We start from the raw sequence: 16,675 nt of genomic DNA on the forward strand, positions 1-16,675 counted from the left end.
AAATCAATATATGATTATAATATGATGCTGGTGCTGTTAGAGAAATAGAGGGCTGAGACAGAGAACAACAATGTGTGGGTGGGGATGAGAAACGACCTCTGATGTTTAAGCTGAGAGGAAGGATGGAAAGACACCTCATCGTAGGCTTGTTTTCAAAGTTATTTTGCTATTAATATTGTTTTATTTCATGTACCTGAAAGAGATCTGACTGATACCTAGGAGATTAAGGGTGGGTTTTTGGGGCAGTGGTGATTAGAGGAGTGTTCCAGGCAAAGGAAATAGATGTAAAGTCTTGATGGCGGAAAGAAACCAGGATATTTTTGATGGGCTTAAAGGAGGCCAGTGTGACTGAAGCAGAGTGGGTGAGGGGGAGGGCAAAATGAGATGAGGTTTGGGAGTTCGGCAGTGGTCCTAACTCCAGACTTTGGAATCTATTTGAGGGGAAATTGGAAGTTTTAAAGAGTTTTAACCAAGCCGACGTATACTTATTTCTACTTACTGAAGATTATTTTGGCTGCTTTGTGGAGAATAGAGAGAAGTTGGGAGATGAGTAAGGAGTGTACTGCAGTAGTACACAGGACAAAGACGTGTAGTCACTGATGTCTTGTATCAGCATGGTGGCAATGTATATTGGGGATAAGTGGTCAAAGATAAGATATAAACGGGAGTATACATGCAAAGAGTTGTTGCTGGATTATGTACGAATTTTAATAGAAGGATTTTCAGTTCTTGAATGGAAAAGTTTACTTATGTGTATGATATATATTATTCTAGATGCTTTTGACTGCAAATGACAGAAATTGAATTAAAATTAGATTAAGGAAAAAAAGAATGTATTGGCTCATATGATTGAGGAATCTAGTGGTGGATTGGGATGTTAGGCAAAACTGTGTCCGAGCCCATGGATATTCCTGAACTTTGTATGGACCTCTTATCTCTGTTTCTGTGCACAAAAAAAGTGTTTCTCTTCTTTTTTCACGGCTCAGGGCACATTATCTCAGGCAGCACTAAATTAAAAACATCAGAGGAATCAGAGAAATTTCTTCTTCCACCAGCCACATATTGAGTCTCTGAGAAGGATTCTGATGAGCTCTCCTTAGGTGTCTCATGCAGCAGTGACTAAGCATTTGTCTAAGGCCTGGTGCGCATGCCTATTTCCAAGGGGGCTATTACCCTATGGAAGTGTTGGGGAAAGTTTACTGTGCCTACACAAACAAACAAATAAATGAAGCCATGACAATCTACTACAACTATATAGAATAACCTGTGAGAAAGACAAAAACAGTCCCTGACATCCAGAAGCTGGCCCTGGCTCAAGCAAGACCTTAGTGTTCTCCTGTTGAACATAAGCAATTTTGCAGAACATTAAAATCAGATAAGGCCATGCTGTAACTATGATGGACCAAGAAAAATATGTGCCTTGTCCAAGCCACAGAAATTACCTGACAGCCCCTTATCCTGGCTAAATATGAGTAACTACTGCTTCTTTACCAGTTACGGTGTTAGACTGGGTTTAGCTTATTACAATGCCCAATCATAGAATTATCCTCAATCCCTGAGGTGTCCAATCCACAGCCAGGTCCTGCTTCCTTAAATCCTCCCCACAATCATCTAACACAAGCTCACATCCTATCATAAGTCTTCTCTAGCACCCTGTCACTGAGCTAGCCCGTGGGTCCCATGATGTGTCGTCATCCTCACAGCACAAGCAAAAAATCAACTTGTTCAACTATAGGGTCATTCCTGGTGGTCTTTGGCTGGAGGGCATTGACATCAGTGTTTTTATCATTAATAAAAACAAAATGAACAACAATAACAACAACAAAAAATTCATTCAAGTTTAAGTTGCAACCTGTAAACTTCATTCAACCTTGCCTGGCAGTCTCTCTTTCTCCCTCATATTTTCATTTTGGGGATTAATAAAAAGACTGCAATACTGAGGCGTTTAGAGACAAGTAATGACCACGACATTGTTATCACAGTGATGCACTTGAACTTTTATGAGATGTCATGTCACTCCTCATGTTCTACATACACTAACTGACTCCACTGTAACACAAAGCCTGTCCTGGTTCTTTGATGAATGAGGAAGCCGTGGTGCTTCACTTTAGCCATCAAGCTAACACAATACCATCAAGCTTCCTTTGGCTTCCTCTGATTTTAACCATTCATGGTTTTCTCCAGATTTTTCTCTAGGACTGTACCAGCCCCAAATTGGCCAAAGTACAGAAGAAAAAATCATCTTTGCTTGTGACTATTTCCTGGCCATTAAAGCAGGTTGAAGATGTAGTGTAAATAAAGAAAAACATTTTTTTTGCTGCTTGGAAATGGGATGAACAACTTCAATATGGTCTCTGTTGAAATTATTGCTTCTTCTGTATTCTTTTAGCAGCCAGCTATGCCTAAACTGTACAAAGATTGAATGATTTTTATGAAAGTCTGTATCTTTCTTGAGGGAGGGAATTTATTATTCAACTGTAAGTTCTCAATAACTATCATTATTTGTGACATAAAGTGGGTACTTAATAAATGTTTGTTGAAAGAATGAAAGGGTAGAATTATAAATAAACTTCAGTCTCTTCACTTTGCTCCTAAAACAAAATCCAAACTCTATCCATGACCTTCATAGTTGGCATGATCTAACAAACTCTCCAAGTTGATCTCACACCCTGCTATACTCTCCACCTGGACTTTAAAAAAATGTACCAAACCACTAATATCCAGGACTTTGCTCTTGTAGTTTCTTCAGCTGGAATGACCATCCTGAATGCTTCATAAGTCCGTTTCTTCTCATTCTTCAAGTCTCAGCCTAATTTTCTTTTCAGTGTAGTCTTCTCTACTACCCTAGGTAAAATTATCTCTCACATTCATATCACCATATTTATTTCCCTTATAGAATTGGTCCCAGTATCTAGGCTACTTATTTATTTACTTATTAGCTTGTGTACAGTCTGTTTTCCCATTGGAACGTGAGTTCCTTGTGGCAGAAATCTTTTCAGCATGTGCATAACTCTATCCCCAGTGCTTGTCATGAAGACTGGGATTTAGTAGGTCCTCAACAAATGTTTATTGGTGTTATGAATAAAAGAGTGAATGCAAATTAATTTTATATCTGACTTAAAGAATTCATCTTTAGTGTGGACCTAAAAATAAGAACAGATAATTATAATATCTTGAGAAATGTATTAGATATTGTAGGAAATGTACAAATGATGAGAGTTCAGGGATTGAGAGTTTCTAGATGCTGGTTATCAGAAAAGCCTTGAAGAGCTGGTAGTACTTAAGCAAGGCCTTGAAAGATAGTTAGGATTTAATAAGTGGAGATCTGGGATGAGGCAGTATCAGGAGGAAGGAATAGTATATAATAGGCAAGTCTTAAAAATGGTAGTCGGTCTATTTTGGCTGGAGCATAAACTTGCCAGATGAAATTGTTAAAGCAAGAGTTGTTAGGAAGGTAAATTGATGTCAGACTGTGCATGGTTTGAAAGACATGCCAAAACTGGATTCTGTGTTGCAAGCTAAGGACAATCACTGACTTTGAGCAAAGAGACGTTTTAACAGAGTTGCTTCTTCAGGTAACTTATATGAAAGTAGCATGGAGGATGGTTTGTGGAGGGGAGAAATTGTTAGAAACAAGTTGGAGATTATTGCCTGGGATAGTGCAGATGAAAAATTGTGAAGACCTGAGCTAGAGTTTTGGAAATGGGAATAGAAAGAAGATGGTGGGTATAAAAGACAATCTAAAGGTAAATCGCGTTCGCAGAGTATTCAACAGGGTACGTGGAGTTGTACTAGGTATTTATTCTGCACTTTAATAATTGTCCGTACATGAGACTTTTACTGGTACTATTAGCTCTTTTATTGAGGGAACCTGTGAAGTGGAAAATTACTTGATCTGGAAAGAGAATAAGGCACTCTGACCAAGACTCAAATTTCAGAGAGAAACTTAGAGTCTACCCATCACAGAGAAATTCACTAGCATTAGCAATTCCAGAGAAATGTCTGTAGTTGTGTAGGGTGAACTGACCAGTTACAGTTAGAAATGGATCAAAGTTGGGACTTACTACTGGGACAGAATGTCACACTGATTATAGAGCCAAAAATCAATAACTAATGATAATATTGCAACTTTTTTCACAGCGGTATGATCCAGTGGTAAGTGCTTTAAACTCCCATTTTGGTCTTTTTGAGTCAGTTTTACTTGAGGCAAGTGGTAGTAATATTGTTCAAATGGAACAAAAATATTTTACTACTATCATTGCATATTATAATGTTACGTAGCTATCTCAATTAATCTATTATTGATGAGCAGACTCTAGCTTACATTTGGGACAGTCTCCAGATAATCTTTCAATTCATAAATGAAACTCTTCATGGAGCCATTTTTACTTTGTGACTCGAACTCCACAACCGCACAGGACTTAATCATGGAGAAATATATTCTTCTAAGAGTGGTAGTGTCTATCAATATTAGGATAAGTAAATCATTTATTCAAGTAATTATTTATTGTGCCTAATATTATAAAAAACTGATATTGCAACAATAAACTATTCTTATAGAATAAATATCTGCCTTTGCATTTAAAGCTTAATTTACTATTACATCAGTAATAATAAAAGGCGTTGTTGAAATATACACAAATCCTAAATAGATTACTATTTACTCTCTTTAATCTTTGATTTGGCTTGCACTTAACATTTTGGACTGATTATTATTTCTTACTCACAAACTGTATTTAGTTTAAATGACTTTATCAACTATGCATACATTTTAATCAGCTCTTGTTCCATGTTGAAGTATAGTTCAGTTCTATTAAATAATTCACTTTGCCATTAAATTCACCTCTCAGTGGTGTTGCCTGTTAAATATGGTGTTTTGGAAAAAATCCATATTACTGAACATTCACTGGTGACATGAATTATCTCCTGAAGATGGTGTTGTGATTCAATGTCATAAGTTATTTGGACAGCTCTTACGGTAACTCTGTTTTCCTCTGTAACACCTCATAACTCACTGCTGTCAGCTGAAAAGGGTGGGAGGAAGTCCGCACATCCTATATGCCCTCTTCCATTAGTCCTCCTTCCTTTCTCTCCTAGAAGAGAAAAGCTGTGTCATAGTAATCACTGGTAGAATTTCCTTTTGAACCGCATGGTTTATTCTTTGAATTGTTCTGAATCTGAAACAATTAAATAACTTCTTGAAAGAAGGGAGAAGATTCTGATCCTTTCAGTAACAGTGCATTTATTGTCCAACTTTCTGAAACAAATATTTGCATTAAGACATCCTCTCTTCTTCATGTTCCCTGTGGGACAGAAGGCTTATTTGCAACTTGGTGAGGTCACCCAAGAACCATCTGAATGTGCCACGTCATTGTGCTGGGTTGGCAACAGCAGGAGGAAATATGAGGGGGAAAATCTGACGGTTAAGATGCAGAATTGGTACAACATCTGTCATTTCCGACAAATGCCGGAAGATGGCAGTCCTATTTGTTCAGGACTTTATGAATTTTGCAAGACCCGTGAGTCCTCTTTGGTTTCAACATGATCATAGCTCATGAAGAAAACCCAGAAATTAAGTTTTGTTACTATAGAAACCCGATGGAATGACTGAAATTTTTTTAAAGAAACAGTCTCAAAAATCAGAGTACTAGGAAAGAAAATGTGCTAGAGAAAACAAAACACTTATTTTTTCCCCCCTTATAGCAGCATTGAGAAACTCTTGAGCCTTTAAAATTCTTTTGCTCCTTTTCTTTTTTTTTAAACAGAAATATGGTGAAGTTGGCTTTTGAAATCTATTGCTTTAAAACAAATTAACGTAATTTGTATTGTTGTAAGTAAAATAAACATACAAGGAGGAAACTGAAAGGATTTATTTCAGTACAAGGAATAGATCAGGATACTTTTCATGCTTTTTCGTTGACTATAAAGGATTTAAAAGCAGAAATGGTCTAAAACAGTGCTAGATTTAGAAAACAAAATGGTCTTGCTTTCTCCTCCTCTTCAAGGTGTTACTAATGCAGACACTTTGCAGCTGCTTTTGCCTTGAACTGATTTACTATATGAGCTACCAGATACAGTGATCATTTTTGACTACTCCAATTAGCACATTTAACAGTAGGGCACTCAGCCTCTCTCCTCATATTTAGGATTTGATGGGACCTGTTTGACTGCATTTTAATTTTGCATGGAATCTAACTAGTGAGCATAAACAATACATTAAAAAAACTGCATTTTAAGAAAGCTCCTTTATTCTCTATCCTGGGAGTAAATAATTATATACCCATGGGCAGTGACCGTTCATGAGGAAGAGATGATCTGCAGGATAATGGAGAGGGGCTAGTGCAAATAAGTTGAATACTATTATACCCTGTGTGATTCCCATACTCTAAAACCCTCCTTTTGCTTCACCTGGGATGTATAATCCTTTCTTAAATGTCATAGACCTTATGGGCTAGCATGACCCAAGGCCCTGAACCACAGCTGGATTTCTGTTAAGAGCCTGTTAACTGATTGTTGACCCCTGCTATACCCATTGTGACTCTGCCTGTCTTTCCACACCTCTCCTCCACATCTCTTGAGACCCATGCCACTATGCCATGGTCACCCATGGGCTCATCTAGACTGTGGTCTGGTGTCACAAATAGATTCTTGCCTCTATTTTGCTTGTCTGATGGAAACATACAGCTGTTCTTGCAATTTAATATACTGCCAAATTGTGCACACAACTTAGTTCCAGAATTTGGCTTTGTATCTCTATGTTGGAAATGCTACAAAATAAATGTTACTACATATCTCTTCCGTATTCTGTGACTTTACCTTGGTAGCTCGAAATGAGCTACAGTGGGAGTATTTACCCCATGTAAATTGGCAAGCAACATAAACTAGGGCTTCCCCGCAACACATCCCCAGGAGAACAGGTGTCAAGCAATTATCAGAACATCACTACCCCTCAACGTAGAGATTCAAGAACACAATTTTCCTTTTAAAAAATAATTGTAAAATGATTGAGAATCCAATTTATGTGGAAATGTAGGCACTGGCAACATAGTAACATAGTTTTGGGTATTGTATTAAGGTATGACAAGAAAAGGAAAACATTAGCTGAGATTCATACGTTTAAAAATAGAAAAATCACATACTGAAGAATTTGGAGCGGGGAGTGGAAGAAATGGCTGAAGGTGGTCTAAAGGTAAAACTTCAAGTTATAAATAAGTTCTGGGGATATAACTTACAGAATGATTACTATAGTTAGCCATAGTGTACTGTAAAAAAAATAGTGTACTGTAAAAAACAGAATTTGATATGAAGAAACAAGAAGTATTATAACAGAGAAGGAAGCACTGTCTCCTTATCATATTGGAAAATGTAATATGTACAAGCCTTTCAAAATTTGATTTTTAAAATCATTGTACATTCTGGTGAATGCTTTTGAATGTCTTATGTCTGTTTTGAAGTACTTGTTTCATTGCCTCAAAATGTACAAATATAATAAATGCTGCTTATTGCTGGAAGATGATTCAATAATTTAAAAAATTCAAACTTTAAAGCAAAAAGTGTTGAATCCCAGCAAACACTTATATAACTGACAGTTTGGTAGAAAAGAAAAAGCACAATAAGAAGCGCTACTATTTGAAAGGTGAAAATGTCACCAAATGCCCTTGAATGCTCTCAACAGGAGCCTGTCTTTATTCTGTCTTTTTCTCTGACATCTTAAAATGAGATCTTTGCAATACTTCCAACCATCTGATAGAATCCAGGAGAAGACTATACCAGCCATCAATGTAAAAACAAAAGTTCTTGATTTGGAGCACACAAAAAAAATCAAGAAAAAGTAAAAAGTGAAAGGAAGAAACTTTCTCTTTATATATTATAATCCTCAGTGATTTACAGAAAAGTTGTTTTGATTAATGGTATTGTGATTGAATTAGGCTGACCTTTCCTCTTCTTTAGCTGCAAAAGCTTATAGTTCTAGCTGTTGTGCACCTCTCTTAAACAGCCAGTCACCTGGACAATTTCTATGGAATCCTACATCCTGGATTTGGAGTGATTCCCTGTTTTGATTCCCTCAAAACAAACTGGACCTTAGGGGATGCAAAGAACGGCTGCACAAAATCAGGCTTCTCATTATTTAGAAATATTTCTAAGACACAAGGGATTCTAGTCTCTTTGTTGCCTATGCTTTTCAGGCACACAAAAATAAATTAACATTTTTTTTACCTTATTGTTGGGGTTAAATAAATTAATACTGGTAATTCCCTTAGAATAGTGCCTGGCACATCGCATTTGTTATTATTTTTATACAAGTCAGGAATATTTATTAAATTGCTTCTCCTGCCACTAAGTGGACTGCACATGAAATAGGTACAGGGCAATGCAGACCCCTGATGTGTAATAGACAGGACAATTACTGACACTGTGTATGCACTCCATGTATGTACTCCACGTGTGCCCTGGAGAGGACACGCCTTCCATTTTGGTGTGGACAGGAACTGTTAAGTTTGAGAGTAGAAGTTAAATAAGGGGCTGTGGAATCATCTCAACATTCGGAAGCAGGTTCAGCTACAATTCCAAGTGCTTTCTACATGTAAAGCTGAACAAGACCATTTCACGTGCAGGGCCACACTTAATCCTATGAGTGAGGTGTAACTATCACTGCTCCACGGTGAGAAAACTGAGGCTTAGAGGGTGGTGTGATTTGCTCAGGATTGCATACCTAGAGAACAAAGAACTTGAAACTGGGCCTTCTGACCCCACATCTGGGGTTATCCTTACTCAGCTGGAAGTTGACCTTGTCACGAAGTGGTGCTCCTGGGCTAACTGTTTTCTCTTTCAGCTCCAAAGTTGCCCTGAAGTTCTAGGATGGTGGTCTTCTAGTCTCATGGTATGTGTTGGCATTAAACCAGTCTGTGAGATGCGGATGGGGGTGAGGAAAGCCACAGTTACTGAGAGTAAAAGATGATTGTATATATGAATGACTAGGCTATGGCAAGTTTCAGAGAGAAGGTTCCTCCTTATCAGAACAGTTTTCAGGATATTAAAATGTTAAATTAAGCTCCCTAAATGGTACTCCCGTCATCTTAAATGTTGCCAGTTGTTGCTAATTGTTTACTTGACATGGTGGAAATTATTCTCAGGTATAGTTAATATCACAAAAATGTCTTTAAAATGGCTTAAGAAAAAGAGTCTGTTTCTATTTCATTCTTATTAGGAGCCAATTATTTTCATACCTCAGATTTTCAATGTTCACTGAATCCCACTTTTTCATTCTTAGATTTCGGTTCACTGTCTTTCATGTGACTCTTTTTGCCTGTTCTGTATTTCTTTGAAATTTTGCTCCATAGACTTTATGTCACTACCAGGGCTGTTCCCTAAGTGAAGCAAATTGGTCAGTGAAGTGTACAACTCATTCACTAAAACCACCTGCCTTCAGTGAGTTGAGGATGATGGATGTTATTACCTGACTATTTTATTGCTGCCCAGATAACCGACTGTATTAAAAACTACCATTCTTAAGCCTCATTTAAAGTCGACTATTTCTAACAGAACCCAATGAAAGGTCTGTAAAATTCTAAGCAAATATTACACCAGTAAGAGAAGCTCAATAAATGATCATCAATTTTTGGACAAAAAACCTCAGCATAATTTTCTGTCTAGAAAAGTTTATTGTACACTTGAAGCACATTAGACTGTGAGGATATTAATTTGTTGCAAGTTAAACATGATGAATACTTCTCTGGGAGCCCATTTCTCTTCTAGTTCTTACTCAAATTTTGTACTTTTTCTGAACTTTCTGAAACATAAATCTCTAGAATGGTTCTCAAAATACCATGGATCTCACTGACATGTGGTATTCATTACAATAAAGTGCTGATGGTAAGAGAAGTGATTGGAGAGAGGGAGGTACTAGATGCAAGAGAAGACATCTCTGCTGGCCAACTGGAAAAGCGGGCAGTTTAATTCATGCTACATAACATAGTGATGATACTTATAGAGTTAAAATCTCAATTAGTGTAGAGTCATTGAATGTATGATCCTAGACAGGTATTCGAGGCACTTTGAAAGACATTCTTATGTCACATATGTATCTTTAAGTATGGAAAATTTAATGATTTCTCCTCCTACTTCCTCTTAAACTGACCATACTTAAATGAGGATTCAGCCATGAAATGTGGACACACAGAAACTACATCCCAAATTTTGAAGTCATTAAAGAAAGACAGTTATGGAAAGACATGATTCAAACAGGGAATGTTCTGAGACTCTGTATGAATTTTTCCTACTAGGCAACTGTCTCAGATTTTTTTTCTTTTTGTAAGGAAGTGAAAACTAGAGAAGTGACATTGAGGAAAGGGACCTGGCCCCTGCAGCAGGGATTCTGCATCTCAGGGAAAGAAGAGTGACCTCTAGACCCTAGAGGGGTCACTGCTGGATGATGCAGCTGTTGATTTGAAGCAGCCGTTGTTACAACACCAGCATATCTAAATGTGTCTATATCTTCTTTCCATTCTTCACTCATTATATTCCACACTGCAATCGGATAACGCCTCTCTTAATCTGAGAAGTTGGTCTTCTTTTTTTCATAAGGAACCAGCCACAATTATAGCCAATGTTAGACTACCAGATGCTTCCACTTGTGTGAAATTTTTCTTTGGGAAATTTTTCTCAAAGTGCTCCTTGGAACCATCTGTATTCTGTCATGGGAAGGGGGTTTGGGGAGGGGCTTATGAAATGTGCAAACCTATCAAGTGAGAATCTCTAGAATCTTCAGTGTTGTTCTCTTGGCAAACCTGTTCTCTCTCTCTCTCTCTCTCTCTCTCTCCCCTGCTTTATGTAATACATCTGGGCCTGCATCATAAACGACAAACTAAGATCATATCATGTATATATAGGCATATATTTATATATAGACATATCTATATAGGACAAGCTATAAGCTATAAAGAGTCATTTAAATTCTATCTTATAGACTGGATAAAATCATAACAAAAAACATATGATAATGCAGTGTGTTAATAAAAATGAATTGGGAATGATTTTAAATGTACATATTCACACTAGCATTTATCTATTTTCTTTCCATCCTGTTGATTGGAAAGTCAAGAGAATCAGTAACCTTGAGGTGAGACAATACCACTGAAAATAAATAGAAATGGAAAAATGTCTTAGTTTTTTTCCCCTAAGCATGAAATTATTCTAACTTGATCAGTTTTCACAAGATCGTTAAGACAGAAGGAGAGAATCCCGAGAGACAGGTCCAAGCAAGGATTCAATGATAGAAGGCATGTAAAGCTTAGCAAAGTGCTTGTTGCCAAATAATAATAGGTAGACATTTCTATATAATATTCTGTATTATGTTGCTAGGTACTATTCTAAGTGCCTTACATAAATTTAATCATTCACTCTATCATCACAACAGCTCTGAGAGGGAGGTTCTACTATTATACCCATGCTGCAGATGTAAAACTGTGGCATAACTCCCAAGGTTATGGAGCTAGATGTGATGGAGGTAGGGTTTTTAACCTATACAGACCAGATTTGGAGTCAGTGCTCCTAGTCACTACAAGACTGCAACAAAAATGGGGACATCATTCTTATCTTAAAGAACAAGCAGATATGAAATGTCTTGAAACTTTTGCAAGCAAAGAATAATATGTAGGGACCAGTCCTACCAGATAATAAACTTTCTATAAGACTAGAATAATTAAATGTGTAATTTAAATGATTAAACTATAGTAATTAGTGGGTGAAAAATAGACTGGCAGATCAATAGAATAGAATAGCTATCACGGAACCAGTGCCTGTAATGAATGTAACACATGACAAATGAATCCTGATGATTCAGGTGAAAGAGATGGATCGTTCAAAATGCACTCCTGAGAGTATTGATGAACTAGTTTAAAAAATCCATTTTGATTTTATGTTATCCTAGCTCATCAAAATAAATTATAAAAGGATGAAAGAGCTAAATGGAAAATGAAAATTTAAAAAAACAGGAAGTATAGGTGAATGTTTATCAAATTTGTGAATGAAGACAAGCTTTATGAATCTGAAGAAAATCAAACACCTACAAATGACCAATGCATCTTACTGTATGTCAGTGTCCTCAAGTCAAAAGTAAAAACCAGAAAACAAACAAGCAAAAAACTGAGTTAGATGAAAAAAAATATGAAAATGTATTTGAAATAAAATGTGACAGATTGTTAGCTTTATTAATTTATAAAGACATTAAACCACTTGATAGAGGGGAAAATACCCTAAAGTAAGATGCAGATAACTGGATGAGACACAGGAACTATTCACAAAATAGTAAGGCAAATGATTAATTAATATTTGAAAGAGATTACTCTTACTAGTAACCAGTAGGTAAATCATAAGTATTACGTGTTATTTTCTGCAAATTACAAAAGATATGGAACATTAACAATTACCCTACAACTATTAGCACTAGTGGAGGTACAAACTGCAAAACAAGTATTTTAGAAACTGTCAAGAGTCTATGTTCACACAGACTTTGACTCAGAAATTCTTTTAAACTTGTGAATATACACCTTAAGAGCAGAAAAATTAGCAGGTTGGGATTAACATATACACACTACTAAATATAAAATAGATAGTCAACAAGGACCTACTGTACAGCACAGTGAACTCTACTCAGTACTCTGTAATAACCTATATGAGAAAAAAATCTCAAAAAGAATAGATAAATGTATATGTATAACTAAATCAATTCGCTGTACACCTGAAACTAACACAACATTGTAAATCAACTGTACTCCAATATAAAATAAAAATTAAAAAAGAAAGGAAAACATCAAAGCTAAGAGAAAAGGGGAAAAAATAGTGATTGCATCATTTTAAGTGCAAATATTATGTGTGAGTTCTTGTTTGCTAAACAGTTTGCATAGTAATAGAGAAATGAATCCACACATGATCTTAGCCAAAAGGCCAAGAAGTGATAGAGAAATGAATCCAAAATGTTGAGTGGTAAAAATTTGAGTAATTTTTTCTTTATTTCCTTCTACATTTCTCTAGTATCTCTTTTTCACAGTGAAGGACTATTCCTTTTGCATTCAGAAGAGTTTTTAGTTTTTTTTCGTTTGTTTTTAAAAAGAGAAAAATAAGTTAGAAAATAAAGGGTGGAGTGGTGATAATATGGAGAGATCATCCCTCCTCGAGTATAGTTGATTTACAATGTTGTGTTAGTTTCAGGTGTACAGCAAAGTGATTCAGTTATACATATACATGTATTCATTCTTTTTTAGATTCTTTTCTCATATAGCTTATCACAGAATATTGAGTGGAGTTCCCTGTGCTGTACCATAGGTCCTTGGTTATTTATCTTATATATAGTTGTGTGTGTGTGTTCATCCCAAGCTTATGATTTAGCCCTCCCCCCACCCCATGTTTCCCCTTTGGTAACCATAAGTTTGTTTTCGATATCTGTAAGTCTGTTTCTGTTTTGCAAATAAGTTCATTTGTTGGGATGATTACTTCTTATTGGAGAAACTGTGTCTAGGAAAAGTGGGCAATCTAGTGTGTATTCCCAAAGATGGCCCACTGTATTTCAGAATTTTCTAACAAAGAAATAAATGTTCTTTTCTTGGCTCAAATTTAGGGGGAATATAACTCAGTGTTTTCCTATAAATAATGCCAAAGTGTGTGTCCATAGTTAAATTAAATATCTCTTATTAAATATCCTACTTGAGACTATTTGGACTCACAAATAGGGGTAGAACACACTCAGAAAGTAAAGAGAAAATATTGTAGAATTGTTTAATGATGGATGGGGGCATGCTTTACTGAGGCAAGAGAGCAGGACTGAGTTATAAAGCCAGAGATTGGGAGCTAGAAGTAACTAACCAGGCCTCAGAAGTGGTTTCCCAAAGGGTGAAGCAGAATGAAAAGCAAGGATTAGCTCTGAAGATAGGACACAGGAAGCAAATGTGGGTGTGTTTAGAGAAATGGTTCAGGATGTTTTCTATTATTGGGTTCTTCTTAGATACATCGTCAATTATTCTTTCTTTCCATTGTGTCATTCCCATCTGCTTACAAACATGCTGTAATTTTTCACATAAAAATTCCCTCTCTTGACCCATTTTTTCTGTACAGATGCCATTGCTGTTGGTCAGTTTCCTTTTACAACAAAGTCCAAGAAAGAATTTTCTGTCTTTGCTGACTCCAATCCTATCCTCTGTGCATTCACCGCACCATGCCATCAAAGTTGTTCCTGTCACCAGTGACTTTCACATTGCCACATCCAGTGGTCATTTCTCAGTCCTCATCTTCCTTAAACTATCAGCAGCATTTGACACAGTTAACTACTCCCTTTCCTTCCTGACACACTTTCTTCACTTGCTTTGTGGGACATCACATTTTTCTGGTTTACCTATAACCTCTCTGGCTTTGCTTCTTAGTTTCTTAAATAATTCTTTCTCTGTCTTCCTCAACTCTTTCTTCTCTTTCCACACATATTTAGAAAGTGACTTCATCCACTTTTGAGGCTTAAGTATCCTTATGTTGTATGGTCCCTCCATCCGAGTAGGGAAGTTTTAGAGTTTTCAACAATACCTGGCAATATAGTAGTCAATAACTAATAAATATTTGTGGAATGAATGAATGGATGTGGATCCTAGCATACCTTTTCAGGATAAAAAACAAGCCTTAAAGGACCCAATGTAGCTTGAATACAAGAATATGCTTTAAAAACTTATCCCCATAATAATATAATCATTTCATACTTAGACTGTACACTTTTGTGATTTTTGAATTTGAGAGAAAAATATTAAACCTTTTCCTTCTCTCCTCAAAAATTTAGATTGCCATTCTGCTAAGATGTTTTATTTCTGTTTTCTAAAAGACACGGAGCTGTCATTTGTAGAGACGTGGACAGACCTAGAGACTGTCATACGGAGTGAAGTAAGTCAGAAAGAGAAAAACAAATATCGTATATTAATGCATATATGTGGAACTTAGAAAAATGGTACAGATGAACTGGTTTGCAGGGCAGAAATAGAGGCACAGATGTAGAGAACAGACGTATGGACACCAGGGGGGAAAGTTTCAGGGGGGTGGTGGTGGTGGTGGGATGAACTGGGAGATTGGGATTGACATGTGTACACTGATATGTACAAAATGGGGGAGAGGGGGAAGTGTGAGAGGGGGGGGGTGGTGGTGGTGGGATGAACTGGGAGATTGGGATTGACATGTGTACACTGATATGTACAAAATGGATAACTAATGAGAACCTGCTGTATAAAAAAATAAATTAAATAAAATTCAAAAATTCAAAAAAAATAAAAGACACAGAGCTCTGAAAAAATAATATAAATTATACACAAAGTGTTTTTCATTATGTTCATCTCTCTGTATTAAAATATAAGTGAGTCAAACACAGCATTATAGTTTGTAATTGTCTTCTCAGGAAAAAGAAATCACAGCCCTCATTGACATTAGTTAATACCTTCAGTAAGAGTCTATCATATCATTAAGTATTATCCCCTGGTGTGAATGAGAAAAGATACTCTTACAATCTTTTTAATTGATTGTTTTACATTATAGCCAGGACAACTATAATTATAGAACTCTAGTCTCAATTTTTCTGTCATTCACGTAATTTTAGTCAACTGATTTTTCACATTGAAGAGGTGTTGTTCACTCTGTCAAGCAAATTACCAAGAGCCAGCACTGAAAAAAAAGTACTAATCAAAATTATAAAGTGGAGTTCCATTCTCGAGAGGTTTTAGGCGTTTCTGTGTCAGTCTTTGCATAATGCATGGAGGATATTGTTTCTTCAGTATTCATGCATGGATAGGGGAATATATCAGAAAGTCATAATCCACATTTATTCTAGTAAAAATGGTTAGTTTTATAACTGTCCAGAACATGTTTAGGGCGTCCCTGAGACAGAGTTCAGGGCTCTTTTCCTTAAAACTCTTTTTTCACTTTTAACCTGTGGACATGAGCTAGTATTATCTATTATTGATATCAAACTGCCACCAAAACTATAATGGTTTAAAACAACGATTTATTATTTTTCTTGATTCTGAAGATTGGATTGAATAAACTAGACTTTTAAAAAACTGATCACCTCTGTTCATCAAAAGACATCATTAATAAGTGAAATGACTAGGCAAACCACAGCCTCAGTGATAATATTTGCAAAACATATAACTGTGAAGGGACTGGTACCCAGAATATACAATGAATGCCCACAACTCACTAATGAAAAGACAAATAATCCAATTTAAAAAATGGGCAAAATATTTTAACAGACACTTCACAAAAGAAAACATTCAAATGTTCTTTAAGCATATGTAAAACTGCTCAATATCATGTCATCAGGAAATAAAAATTAAAAACATAATAAGACACCGCTATACATCTACTTAAGTGGCTAAAATTAAAAAGACACATCAAATGTTGACAAGGATGTGGAGTTAACTAAAACATCCATATGTTACTGATAGGAATATATTGTAAAATGCAGCAGCCACTTTGGGAACGTATTGGTAATTTCTTACAAAACTAAACGTGCACTTATCCTGTGACCCAGCAGTTTCCATCTTTTGTATTTACTCAGAAGTTAGGAAAATAAAAAGACTTTTGCGGGCTTCCCTGGTGGTGCACTGGTTGAGAATCCACCTGCCGATGCAGGGGACACGGGTTCCTGCCCCGG

Source organism: Physeter macrocephalus, chromosome 10, assembly GCF_002837175.3.
Source record: "Physeter macrocephalus isolate SW-GA chromosome 10, ASM283717v5, whole genome shotgun sequence".
Taxonomy (NCBI): Eukaryota; Metazoa; Chordata; class Mammalia; order Artiodactyla; family Physeteridae; genus Physeter; species Physeter macrocephalus.